The sequence below is a fragment of the Felis catus genome, chromosome C1 (genome assembly GCF_018350175.1).
Source record: "Felis catus isolate Fca126 chromosome C1, F.catus_Fca126_mat1.0, whole genome shotgun sequence".
NCBI lineage: Eukaryota > Metazoa > Chordata > Mammalia > Carnivora > Felidae > Felis > Felis catus.
The window spans coordinates 19,522,186-19,536,200 of record NC_058375.1 but is presented as its reverse complement, the minus strand read 5'-3'; the positions used below and the strand labels follow the sequence as shown (position 1 = coordinate 19,536,200).

Genomic DNA, 14,015 nt, shown 5'->3' with positions numbered 1-14,015 from the left:
CTGTGCCAGGCTTTTTAAGCTTGCAGAAATGTACCCTTTACTTTTATTAACTAGGTTGATTTTCACAACAACCCTATGGACGTGGGCGTTTCTCCCTGTTTTACAGACAGGGGAAAAGAGGCACAGAGCAGTTCAAGAACCTTACCGAAGCTACACAGCCCTAAATGGCAGACCTGGAAGGGAGGCCCAGCAGTCTGGCGGTAAGTGGTTAAGCGACCACTGTGCCACGCCGCCCCTCGAAAGCTAATGCCAGGCGCCTAGATTTGAGGCCTTTGTGACTACGAGCCCAGGGACAAATGGGCCTCTTTGCTTTCCTGTCCCTGTGATTGACTGTCTCTCCCAAATAGTCAAACACCTCAAAGGAGTGAAGAGATGTGTGAGGGAGGGAGAACCAGAACCGCAAGAGAAGAGGTGAGCAGAGGGGTAATCACAGGCCTGGTTTCCCTGTCACCCGCCTCCCCACACCAGAAGCCCGGGGAGAGCACCTCCTCTCCCAGGCTGGCTCTGGCCCTGCCCCTCGGACGAACAGGCCCTGTCCTGCCTGGAAGCTCATCCCCTCCCATCCCTGGTACGAGTCAGCTCTGCTCCTGGAGGTTAAGGGGACTGGGCCACCGTGTTTACCGGGACTCGAGCAGGACACACGTCTTTGGCTCTGTCACCCACAGGAGCGCTTGCTGCTGTTGGCAGACAGTTTTGAGTCCCTGCCTGGCTGCTCCCTGCTGTGAGGCCTGGGGCAACTTACTTGACCTCTCACCAGCCTCAATTTCTCTGTCTATTAAGCGGAGGTACTAAAAAGTACAGGTAGGGATTGAACGCAACAGTGTGGGTGATGCATTTGGCACTGTGGCCCTCAAAGCAGGGTAACTGGTATGTCATTATCATCATCATCATCATCATCATCATCATCATCATCATCATCCTGCCACCCTCATCCTCTTCAGGGTCATGGGAGGCTTGGAGAGATGGGCTGAAAGGCATTCAGAGGTCTTGGCTGCCAGGATGCCTTTCTAATCAGCACCAACGTCAGACTCCAGCTATTAATACCCAGCCAGCCCCACCAGTCCGTAGATTTAGCGTTCCAAAGAGGAGGTACAGAGGTGGAGAGGGCGGGTCTGGGGAACAGGTGGCTGAGGACTGGAGAAGGAGCCCTTTCTCTGTGGGAACAACCCTTCCCAGCCTCGCAGGCCGACTTGGCCTGTCCCCCAGACACCCTCCACCTGTGGTCTAGGGTCTGGGAAGGTGTGAAATTCCTGCCTGAAGCTGAGCTGCAGGCAGTCAGACTCTCAGTCCCCTAAGGGCACAGCACTGTCCTTCCAGGAATCCAATGTCCCGAGTGAGCAGGGCCCCCACTTGCGCCTCCAGAAAAGACAAACCAGCTCATGGCAGTGTGGAACGTGAGGGCGGAGAGAGCCCCCGGAGCTCCCAATCTCTCCTCCTGACTTAGAGCACAGCCTCCCATACACAGCTGGGTGTCGGGGCAGATGGATGCGCCCCAGCCTCAGTTTCCTCCTGTTCCCTGGGAATGATCATTTTCAACCCTTTCGCACCATAGAAACATTTTCACTCGGCTGTGGAAAGAACAAATGGAATGATTCATGTGGAGCACGGGGCTCAGTGCGCAGTAAGTGTGCGGTGAAGAGAGGCTGTTGGGAGCCCAGTTTCTTCATCTTATACATGACTTCTTGTTCCTTCCTGCATGAGCGGCAGCAGACCTCAAGGAGCAAAGATCTTCCGGGAATTTCCCAGTCCCCCACTGGAGCTAACAATTATATCAATGAATGCTTCTTTATTTTCTTATACTGATTTAAAAAAAAAATTTTTTTTAATGTTTATTTATTCTTGAGGGAGAGAGAGACAGAGCATGAGCAGGGACGGGGCACAGAGAGAGGGAGATACAGAATCCGAAGCAGGCTCCAGGCTCTGAGCCGTCAGCCCAGAGCCTGACGCGGGACTTGAACTCATGAACCATGAGATCATGACCTGAGCCGAAGTCGGACGCTCAACCGACTGAGCCACCCAGGCGCCCCTCTTATACTGATTTTTGAAAAATGAATAACCTATTTTTAATTTTTTAATGTTTATTTATTTTGAGAGAGAGAGAGACAGAGAGAGAGAGAGCGTGAGCAGGGTAGAGGCAGAGAGAGGGAGAGAGAATCCCGAACAGGTGCCACGCTGTCAGCAGAGCCCGATGTGGGGCTTGGTCCCACTAAGGGTGAGATCATGACCTGAGCCGAAATCGAGAGCCAGATGCTTAAATGACTGAGCCACCCAGGCACCCCTAATAACCTATTTAAAAACAATTATTTATTTATTAAAATTGTTTTCAATGTTTATTATTTAATTTCAAGTGAGAGAGAGAGAGAGAGACAAAGAGAGAGAAAGAGACGGAATGCGAACGGGGGAGGATTATAGAGAGGGAGGGAGACACAGCATCTGAAGTAGGCTCCAGACTCCGAGCTGTCAGCACAGAACCTGAAGACGCAGGGCTGGAACTCATGAACCGTGATATCATGACCTGAGCCGAAGTCAGATGCTTAACTGACTGAGCCACCCAGGCACCCCAATAACCTATTTTTTAGAGCAGTTTTACATTCACAGCAAAATTGAGCAGAAGGTGCAGACAGTCCCCATATATCCCCTGTCTCCCCCATCAATATCCGCCACCATCAACATGATGCACCAGTGTGGCACATTTTTACAATCAATGAACCCACTTTGACATGTCGTTATTATCCAAAGTCCTTAGCTCACATTACAGTTCACTCTTAGCATGTAAGAGTTTCTATAAATGTATATGACATGTATCTGCCATTATAGTATTATACAGAATATTTTTACTGCCCTAAACATTCCATATGCTTCACTTATTCATCTCTCCCTTTCCCCAACCCCCTGGAAACCACTGAACTTTTTACTGTCTCCGTATTGCCTTCTTCAGGATGTCATAAGGTTGGAATCACACAATATATAGCCTTTTCAGATTGGTTTCTTTCACTTAGTAATATAATATGCCTTTAAATTTCTTCCATGTCTTTATGAGTGGCTTGATAGCTTGCTCTCTCTCTCTCTCTCTCTCTTTCTCTCACTCTCTCTCTCTCTCTTTGTGCTGAATAATATTCCACTGTATGGTTGTACCATAGTTTATTTATCCATTCACTTGCTGGAGGACATTTGGTTGCTTTCAAGTTTTGGCAATTATGAGTAAAGCCTCTATAAATATTTACATGCAGGTTGTTGTGTGCGCATAAGTTTTCAACTCATTTGGGCACATACTGAGGATGATTCCTGTATCTTCTGGTAAGAGTATGTTGAGTTTTATAAGAAATTGCCAAACTGGGTTCCAAAGTGGCTGTGCCATTTTACCTCCCCCCAGAATGAATGAGAGTTCCTGTTTCTCCACATCCTTGCCAGCATTTGGTGATGTCAGTGTTTTGAACTTGGGCCGTTCTAATGGACGTGTCATGGTATCTCATTTCTGTTTTAATTTTCAATTCCCTAATGACATATGACGTTGAGCATCTTTTCATATGCTTATTTGCCATCCGTGTATCTTCTTTGGTGAGCTCTTCAGATCTTCTGTCCGCGTTTTAATTGAGTTGTTCATTTTCTTATTGTTGACTTTCAAGCGTTCTTTGCAGACGTTGGGTCACGGTTCTTTATCAAACATGTCTTTTGCAAATATTTCCTCCCATGCATGGCTTGTTTTCTCATTCTCTGGATTGATTTTTATTACTGATTCCGTTTTTTTATTCTTGCGATTGAAAAAAAAAGTATTCTTATAAGTATGTGTTACATGAATAGCATGTAGCTTGGTTTTGCCAGTGCCTTCCTTCATCTATGAGGGACCCCACTTTTGTCAGATGTACCAGGCAGTCTGCATGTTCAGTATTGTGGCCCAGAGAGGGAGCGTAACTTGCTTGAGATCGCACAGCATGTTTGCTAAGATGATATATCCCTCTCATGTGCTTAGCCTTCCCAGTAACCTGAGAACTGTCTTCTTTGGTCTGTGTGAGACTCCTGGGATGCTGCTTCTTTTTTCTTAACTTTAAACGCATTAGGTAGACCGTCAGGTGACAAAAGCAGGTATTTTTCATAAAGGAAAAAAGAAATTAAAAAGGCCTCATCATCATGCCACCTCAATAAATCTTTTTCACTTTTCTGACAGTTTTGTCCGTCCGTCTAGCAAAGGCTGGGACGAGGTGTGCACAAAACTGTCATAGTGATCATCGTGGTTTCTTCTTTTTTATGTTACCTTTTCCCAGGTTTTAGTTTGCAAAATGATATTTGAGAATGGCTGCTAAATATATTTTTTAATTTTTTTATATTTATTTTTGAGAGAGAGAGAGAGAGAGAGAGAGACAGAGCCTGAGCAGGGGAGGGGCAGAGAGGGAGACCCAGAATCCAAAGCAGGCTCCAGGCTCTGAGCGGTCAGCACAGAGCCCGACGCGGGGCTCGAACCCACAGACCGCAAGATCATGACCTGAGCTGAAGTCAGATGCTTAACCGACTGAGCCACCAGGGCTTATATCTTATTTGAAGCAGCCCCCCTGACTGTAAGTCTCAGTCCATCCCACTGTCCTGTTTTCTTCTCTTGATAGTATTTATTACTCTCAGAAATTATCTTTATTTTAATTTTCATGTCTGTCTTCTCCTAACAGAGAATGTAAGCTCTGTGAGGCCAGGGGACTTTTCTTTTTTTTTTTTTTTTTTAATTTTTTTTTTTCAACGTTTATTTATTTTTGGGACAGAGAGAGACAGAGCATGAACGGGGGAGGGGCAGAGAGAGAGGGAGACACAGAATCGGAAACAGGCTCCAAGCTCTGAGCCATCAGCCCAGAGCCCGACGCGGGGCTCGAACTCACGGACCGCAAGATCGTGACCTGGCTGAAGTCGGACGCTTAACCGACTGCGCCACCCAGGCGCCCCGGCCAGGAGACTTTTCGATCTCACTTGCTCTGTGTCTCCAGTGATTACAACAGTGCCTGGCACATAGCCTATCAATAAATATTTAATTGACTCAAGAATTCAGAAGACCACAGTTTTCTGAGTTGGTCATTGACTACCCAATTTTTTTTTTTTTTTTTTTTTTTTTTACTGACTAGTCGACTTGTTAGTTTATTTCAGGGGAATCAAGTGGTTGGGGAGGAGGGTTTTGGATTCCTCTCTCCCCTTTGTCATTTATTAACTTTGTGACGTTGGCCAGTATATTTAGCTTCTCCGAATCTAGGTTTCCTTATTTGTAATCAGGGTAATATCAGTGCCTGCCTTGTAGCCACTACAAGGTAGTTACCGTGAGGATTTAATAAAAATAATACGTGGCAAGTGCTTAGCACAATGCGAATGAAATACAGCACGAGTGACATTAGCCGTTCATCACTGGCACCCTAAGCACTCCCCAGGTGTTGTCTCATGTGATCCTCAAAACTGCCCAGATTACAGGACCATATTTGTGTGTGTCTGTGAAAATCCACTGAGTTGCACATTTATTTGTATACCTTTCTGTATTTGGATTGTAGTCGATAGAAAGTTTGCCTAACAACAGCAAAAAGCCAATGAGGTAGGAGCCGTCATCATCCCCATTTTACAGATTGGGAAACTGAGGGTCAAAGAGGTAAGTCATTGGCTCAAGATCACAAGAGAGCTGAAGCTCTGCGACCCGTGCTCTTAACAACAGCTCTTCATGCCCCCACGTGCTGCCTGGCCTGTTCAAACACTCAGTAAACAAACAGTAGCTTTTATTGTGGTTAACATTCAACATTTTTGTTGTTGAAAAATTTTCTTCTATTTTCTTTTATTTTTTTAAGTTTATTTATTTGTTTTGAAAGAGAGAGAGAGCAGGGGAGGAGGAGAGAGAGAGGGAGAGAGAATCTCAAGTAAACCCCATGCTCAGTGTGGAGCCCAACGTGGGGCGAAACCATGACCCGAGCTGATATCAAGAGTCGGATGCTCAACCGACTGAGCCACCCAGGGACCCCTACATTTTTTTCTTCTATTTTAAATAATGCTTCAGAGTACATCTTTGGGCATTTTTGGCTTTTCTCTGCTTTTGAATTATTTCCCTTAGATAAAACCCCAAGGATAGAATTAACGGCGGGAAATGCCTAGAGAGCTGAAGTGACTTTGCTCAAGGTCACATATAAGTAGTGGTGCTTGGAGTAGGGCCATCACGCACAGTTGTACAGGTTGTTCACTTCACAAGGGCGATTGATCCAGGGGTAAGTGGGCTTCCCAGAGGAGGTCCAGTAGGAGCTGAGCCTTTGGCAATGTTTGAAGGGGCAGAGGTAAAAGGGCATTCCAAGTAGGGGCACATAGGAGAAGAGAATGAGGAGAGCGTGATGGGGAAACCAGTTTCAAAGGAGCAGAGAATCAGAAAAAGGGGGATATGAGGAGATAGGTAGGGCTGGGTCATTCATTCATTCCTTAAATATTTGCTAGGCTCCTACTGTATGTTGGGAGCTGTGGATACAGCAGTGAACAAGCTCATCCAATCCTGGTACTCATGGAACAGGTACTTTATTGGTTGGGGGTGGGGACGACAATTGACAAGGAAATTGATTAAAACAATTATAGATTTTGAAAAATAGTTGGACAAAGTAGGTGCTGAGTCCAGGAACAATGCGATGGGGACCTATTTAAATAGAGTGCTAAGGAAGGCCTCTTTGGAGAGGTAACATCTTAGTTGAGAAGGGGAAGACTATTCCACGCAGGGCACCCAGCACATGCAAAGGCCCTGAGGTGGGTGCTACAGAGAAGACATTCAAAGCCAGACACGAGAGGGTCTGGAGGAGTTGTAAGTTCAGAAGTCATTTCAGACCGTCTCGAGCAAAGGACTCTTGTCTCCATCCCAGTCTGATCTTTCTTCTAGGTTCAGTTTCATTTTGTCTACTGGTTGACCCCACAAAGCAGTCACCTCAAAGCTACACATCTTCCCCAACCAGCTTTCTATCTCCAGTTGTCCTTCTAGTTCTCTACACTCTCCCAGACTGTTGCTAAGCTCCTTGATTCTTCCTTCCTCATTCCCTCACTTCTATCCCTGCTTTGGCCACCTTCCTAGACCAGGGAAGCAGCCAGGGAGTCTCATGCCGGGGGCCACACACACAACAAGCACTTTGGAGGCATGCAGACATGGGTTCAAATCGCAGCTCTGCCATTCAGTATATCTCATTGGGGCTTGGTTTACAGGGAGTTAGTTATAGGGTGGCTAAGGAGTCAAATGAGATGATGATGTAAGTGACAGCAGCTGGCACACAGTAGGTATTTGATAAATGACAGTGCCTTGCCCTTTCCCTACCAATCTTGGGAACCATCTTGTTTTCTTCATACCTTGACTCTTCATATTTGGGAAACAGAGAGATGGTAAAGGTCGGGGTAACCACCAACTCCCTAAATGTCTCTTTGGGGGAATCAAATCCCCAAGTATCCCCTTTTCCAAGAATTTTAAACAGATAGCTTAATTTGTAAGTACAATACCTACTATAACTGAAGGTTTACTGCGTGCTGGTTACCGTGCTAAGTGCCTTACGTGCACTCTTTTCTTGTCCTCATGACAGTCCTGTGAAGGTATTTCCGTTGCTATCCCCATTTTATAGCTCAGGAAACAGATTCAGAAGAGTAAAGCGACTGGTCTAAAGTCACAAAGTTCAGGGATGAAATTGGGACTTGAGCCCACATTTTTCTGGCACCGTAAAAACCCGTGTGCCCGACCACCAGGCAATCCTGCCTCATAGCCCATCCGGCTAAAGCAGGGAGAACCAACATGTTTCATTTCTTGAGCGCAGAAGGCCCAGAGGTGAGAGATTTCCTGAATCCCATAATGGACCGGACACTAAGCTGCAGACCCACAACTGCCCCAGCAGAGCAAAATCGGTGGTCTAAGACCTCAGGGTGGCCTAGACCTTCATCCCTAGTGCTGGAGGACCTCCCCACGGCAACAGAGCCATAAACACAAGCAGCTCTTTCAACAGGACGCTGAGCCTGAGTCATGGAGTATTTATAGATGGGCCTCTACTCTTCCCTCAGCTCTGCCAGGATTTATCAGGTTCACTTGGGGCTCGGAGGGTGACAACTTGTTTATCATCCAAGGTGCCCAAGCGGGCTGTTGGGACATTCTCCGAGAACGAGGTCTGGTGGCCTGCCCGTGTTTAGACCTGACCTGACCCCCATACATCAGACTGAGGCAACATCAGCTGTTCCGCCCTCTCCCAAATACCCCCACACCCAGCCCTCCCACAACCACACCCACACCCAGTGAACTTATGGTCTCGGGGTAAAAATGGGACGGAAATGTTACTTCTCTCAGGAAGACATCTTGGATTACTCTGGAAAGGTTAAAAATTTTCCCTAGCCCCACTGCTCTTGGGGAGTGAAGCCTCACATTGGTCATATAATTGAATTTGTCATAATAATGTTAACTAAGGACCTTCTCTGTACCCGATACCATGCTAAGAGTTTTAACATTACTTTGAAAAAGCCTCAGAATAACGTTACAGGTTGGATATTAATTTAATATCACCTTTATAGATGAGGCAACTGAGGCTCAGAGAGGTCAAGTAACTTGCCCAAGACCGCCAATCAGTGGGGCGAGCCTCAAAAATCTAGGTCTTCCTTGGTTCCAGAGCCAAAGCTGTGGGTGACCTTGGGCCAATTACTTCCCTCTGAGCCTCTGTTTCTTTATCTGTAAAACGGAGTACTAATACCTACTTCTCATAGTCGTAAGGACTGAATAAAACTGGTATGTCGTAGGCTCCCAACCACAGATTGCGGACCCTAGCCCCCAGCCTCAACAATCAGAAATTTGGCTTGTTCTAAGCCACTTAGGACAATTAAGCAGGTCACACTGGACTCAAACTTCAGGGACTTGAATCCAGGACCCAGACTCTTCCAGTCACCACTGCCCCACCCTTTGTTCCTTCCCAAGAGTAGGGGCAGAAGAATGAGGGAGTAGAAGGGGCGTTGGGAGGTTAGGGGGTGGCTGTGCTCAGAGGCACAGAGGACAGACTATGCTCTCACTCTTGGGATCTGTTTTGGATGGTGCCGGGCTCCAGGCTGCTGGCAGCCAGAGCTGGAGGTCTCAGTGCTGAGTTAACAGAGCAGCCCCTGGGGCCATATTTAGTGGTTGAGTGCTGACCCCAGTTGGGTGGCTTGGCTGCAGGCACTAGGCAGAACCTGCATTTATAACCCCTAATAGGTGGCCCCTGCCAAAAACCGGTGGGCTGGCTTTCTGAGTCTGAGTCTGAAGACAATCCGCTCCTCTCTGCTGTCTTGGGCCCCTCCCTCCCCAGCCCAGTGCAGGGCACCCAACTCAAGGTTCAGACAGATTTGGGTTCAAGGCCTGGCTCTTCCACTTACGACCTGTATGACCTTAGGCAAGGTACTTAACCTTGGCGTCCTGATCTAGAAATGGAGATCATCACACATGCTTCATAGGGCAGTGATGATTAAATCAGGTCCCCTTCTTTCTTCCCCTCCCCCACTACCACTAGGGCCCATGACCTCTAAACGCACTCCCTAAGGCCTTGACCTGGGTGTTCCAGGGGTCCTAGGCTGCTCACCTCTCACAGTGCTTCCAGAAACCCTGCTCCTAAGTCCCCTCTGGCCTGTTGGCCAGGGCCCAGCTCTGACAGAGGTGACGGCCCAGCTTCCTCAGCTGCAGCTCGGGTTTCCTGCTGGACCTCAGCAAGAAGCCTGAGCTCTTTGAGACTTAATCCATAGGAACAGTGACTTTTTAAAAAGTGGGATTTCTTTCCAGCCATTTTCTATGCCTGTACACCATTTCTGATTTCTACGCTTCTTTAACATAAACACAGATATAATCTTAACAGAAAAGAATCAGATTACATACAAACGACGTCTGTCTTTCTGCTTGTGGCTAACAATATATTGCCGACATCTTTTGATACTGGTATTCAATATAGAAAGCTCAAGGTCATTTTTTAAAATTAGAGAAATACTTATGTATATATGTACTTTCTGCATGGGCAGTCGGAATTCTTATTGGGGTATGCTTTGTTTGATTTTTAAGTAAACTTTTCCTTGAAGTATAACATACATTCAGAAAAGTGCACAATTCACAAGGATACAGTTCAAAGCACCCTCACAAAGGGAGTGTACCTGAATAGCTCAAACTGAGATCAAGAGCCAGATCATGACCAGTGCTCCAGAGTCTGACTTGTGACCCCTTCCGGCCCCTGCACCAAGGGCAGCACTCTCTTGATTTCTAACAGCTCGGATTAGTTAGGGCTTTTTTGAACTTTATAAAGACAGAATCATGTACGTACTCTTTTGTTCAACATTCTTTGAGATTCATCTATGTTGTTGCCCGTGGCAATATTTGTTCATTCTCACTGCTGTATAGCATTCACGGTGTGACTACACAACAATTTATTTGTTCGTTCCATTGGTGGACATTGGAGTCGTTTCCAAAGTTTTGCCACTACAAACAATACTGCAAAAAACATCCTTGTATTTAAATGGATCTATGGATCTATGGATCTGATTATTTAAGTGTCTCTAGTTGGCTAAATATATCTTTCTGTCATTATCTTTCTAGGATTTTGATAAGATAGATGCCTCAGAATAGAACTGCTGAGTCACATGTATAAATACTTTACAGTTTGACTTTGTAAAATCGTACCCCCGCCCCAAGGTCAAGGGTAGTGGCAGTGTCTATTGCCCTACACTTTCACCAAAGTTGTATATTATTAATTTTTAATAGTTTTGCCAATCTGGTAGGGGGAAAATTAGATTTTATTGTGGTTTTAATGAGATTTTGAAAATTAGTGAGGAGAGGCCTCTTGCTTGTTTTTGTTTTGGGCGAGGGGGCATTGTCATTTATTCTCTTGTGCATTGCCTTTTTGTATCCTTTGCTTATTTTTAAAACTTTAACGTATTATGGGTATTGACACTTGGTCTTTACGTGTGTTTCTACTGTTCCCAACGGTCACTTGTCTTTTAGCTTTGTTTATGGAGCAACTGCCAGTTTAAATATAGTTTGTTTTCCTCCTGCTTACTGTTTATGATCTGGATCGTCCTGAGGGTGTGTGTGGCAAACCCCAGGTTCAGGCTGGTGGGGGGAGAGCAGCAGGCCAGGGGGGGTGGGCAGGTGGCCCCCAAGACCGTCTTTCTGGAGTACAAGTACCTGAACATTCGGGTCAGCACTGAGCCCCCGGGAACCTTGAGTTTGCTGCAAGCCTTCCAAATGCCATCTGGACCCCACTGTCAGGGGAGTCTCTCTGCACAGCCCAGGGCCAGTGTCAACTGGGCCGTAGAGGGAGGGCAAGTTTGAGAGCAAGGGTAAGCAGCCCGCCTCTCTGAGTTCAAGTCCTGTCTTCTCCTGCTCAGGCTGCCATAACAAAATACCACAGGCTGGGTGGCTTAAACACCAGAAATTTATTTCTCACGGCTCTGGAGGCTGGGAAACCTAGACGAAGGCACAGGCAAGGTGGGCTCCATTCTGAGGCCTCTTCTCTTGGCTTGTAGATGGCTGCCATCTCGCTGTATGTTCACATGGCCTTCCCTCAGTGCATGTGTGTGAGAAGAGACAGAGAGCGAGAGCAGGCTGTTTTGTGTCTCTAAGGCCACTAGTCCTTACCTCCCAAAGGCCCCATCACCAAATATGATCACACTGGTGTTTAGTACTTTGATATATGATTTTGGAGAGACACAAACAATGCCCCAAGCCATTTCCTAGAGGTGTAACCTTAGGCAAGTTACCTAATCTCTGTGGGACCCAATTTCCTTATCTATAAAATGGGGATGATAGTAGTGTCAACCTCATGAATTAATAAAGAAATTAATAGCTATAAAACACTTAGACCGTGATAGCTGTTCAAGATAGCTGTCAAAGTTTCTTGCCTCCTGGTATTCATGCCCATCTGTGGTCCCCTCCCACACTATATCATGGTTGGTCTGTGTGACCAATAGAGAGAGTATAGTGGAAAATAATTGTATCGTGTCTGACACTAGGTCATTAGAGAACATTCGCTCTGTTGGATCACTCCATCTGGGGGAAATCAGCCACATGCTCTGAGGATACTCAAGCAACCCTGTGGAGAAGTACACGTGCTAAGGAACTGAGGCTGCCCACCAACTTGCCGACCATGTGGGTCGGCCATCTTGGAAGTGGATCCTCCAGCTCCAGTCAAGTCTTAAGATATAAGCTGCACTGCAGCCCCAGCCGACATCTTTACTGCAACCTCCTTAGAGGCACTGAGCTGGAACCACTCTGCTTAGCTGCTCCTGAATTCCTGACCCACAGAAAACTATATGAGATAATCAATGTTTACTATTGTTTTAAGCTGCTAAGTTTTGGGAAAACCTGTTGTGTAGCCATAAAGAATACACAGACCATGGGGTTATTCATAGTAACTGTTCAGTAAATGCCAGCCAGTGTTATTCCCTTGACTGTGAAAATCTTAGCCACGGTGTTTTTCAAGTGTCTGTCATGTGCCAAGTATGTGCCATATGCTGGGCATATGGACTCCTATCTCTGTGCCATCAATTTTCAGCAAGGCCTAGAGTGTTGGGGGCAGACAGTCACCCCAAATCCTAGACTCTTGGGGTTGAAAGACCCAGAGCTATCGTTACTCAACCCAACTTTCATTTTCAAGATGAGCAAACTGAGACACAGAGGTCGTATAACCCACCGTAGGTATTGGAGCTGATAGAGAAGAGCCTGAACCAGAACCCAGATCCACTGGTGCTTGGGCAGCCCCTTTGTTGTTGCTCTGCCTTCTAATAAGGGGCCATTGCATCTTACAGTTTATAAAGCCCTTTCAGTATTTTATTTTGGGATCATCAATGCAGAGCCCCCTCCAGACCCTATTGGTATCCATATCCCTAGGGCAGTCTATTTCTCTAAAGGCCACCCACTCCCCAGAGCCCTTACAGCTGCCCACAATGGCTGTCTGGACCTGGAAACAACAGGAAGCGGCCTGTGGGGCTCCCGGCCCTGAGTGGTGAGATCCTGAAAACACTCTGCTCTTCTTCCATGGCATGTGGGCTTTACCCTGGCACCTGGTTCGTTGCATCACAACCCCAGATCCCACTGATCTGCCTCTGCCAACTGTTTGGTCTTTAGCTTCTGGATAAAGGACCTATCGGTTTGATCCTGTGATTTGGGATGACTCTTTGTTGAGGATGACACTGAAGCATGTGACAGAGAGCTCAAGCTGTAAGAAAAAGTCTTCGTCCCCCACCCCCACCCCCACCCCCACCCCCGACTTCTGAGGGTGTTCAGGCACCACAGAGGCTCCAGGGGAAATCCAGAGGAAGAGGCAGGGCAGATCCACCCTCTGGGACAGTCACAGGGGCCAGGGCAAGAACAGTACATGCATGGAAGGGATCCATGGTGTACCAAGGAAACATTTAAGCAAGCCCAAGCTATGCAGAAATGAAAGGGGAAACGGAGGATTGCTTCCTCTCCAGCATCGCCACCCCCAGGCCTGTGTCAACCAGTCACCCACCCCTGGAAGTCTTCCTCTGAGAACCAGGCCACTGAGGACATGGGGACCCTCGGGGATCATTTCTTAATGGTTGATCCATTTGGCAAACAAGAAACTGAAGGTGGGTGTGGCTGGCTGGGCATCACATTGCTGGTCTCTGGCAGTTTTCTCCTCCAACCAAGAGGTCTCAAAATCTCAGGTTTCCAGAAAGTTCCCTCTCTAGTGACAGTCAAAAACAGCACAGACTTTGGGGTTAAATCGTCCTTTCAGCTCTGTGTACACTAACTGTGGGACTTAGGGAAACTCCATAATCAATCTGTGCCTCAGTTTCCTCATCTGTAAAATGGGGATAAGTATGACCTACTCATGGTTGTTGTGAGGACTGAATGAAATAGTACCATGAAGCTTTTAGTAGATGCCCAGACTCTTGCAAGCAGTATATCAATCAAAAATAGTGTAATAATTGGGAATGCAAGCTGGTGCAGCCACTCTGGAAAACAGTATGGAGGTTCCTCAAAAAACTGAAAAGAGAACTACCCTATGACCCAGCAATTGCACTAATAGGCATTTATC

At 46.7% G+C, this 14,015-nt stretch overlaps 1 long non-coding RNA gene across 4 annotated transcripts in view; it reads left to right on the top strand.

Annotated features, from left to right (window-relative positions):
• Positions 1-14,015, top strand: part of LOC111561696 — a 25,969-nt gene extending 11,954 nt beyond the window's left edge. For 2 of the 4 annotated variants that reach the window (XR_006584057.1, XR_006584058.1), the window contains one exon: positions 107-1,895. This is a non-coding gene — a long non-coding RNA (uncharacterized LOC111561696). Of the gene's footprint in view, positions 1-106; positions 1,896-11,964 lie in introns of those variants that run through there. The other 2 variants (XR_006584059.1, XR_002744367.2) reach the window with 2 other exon arrangements.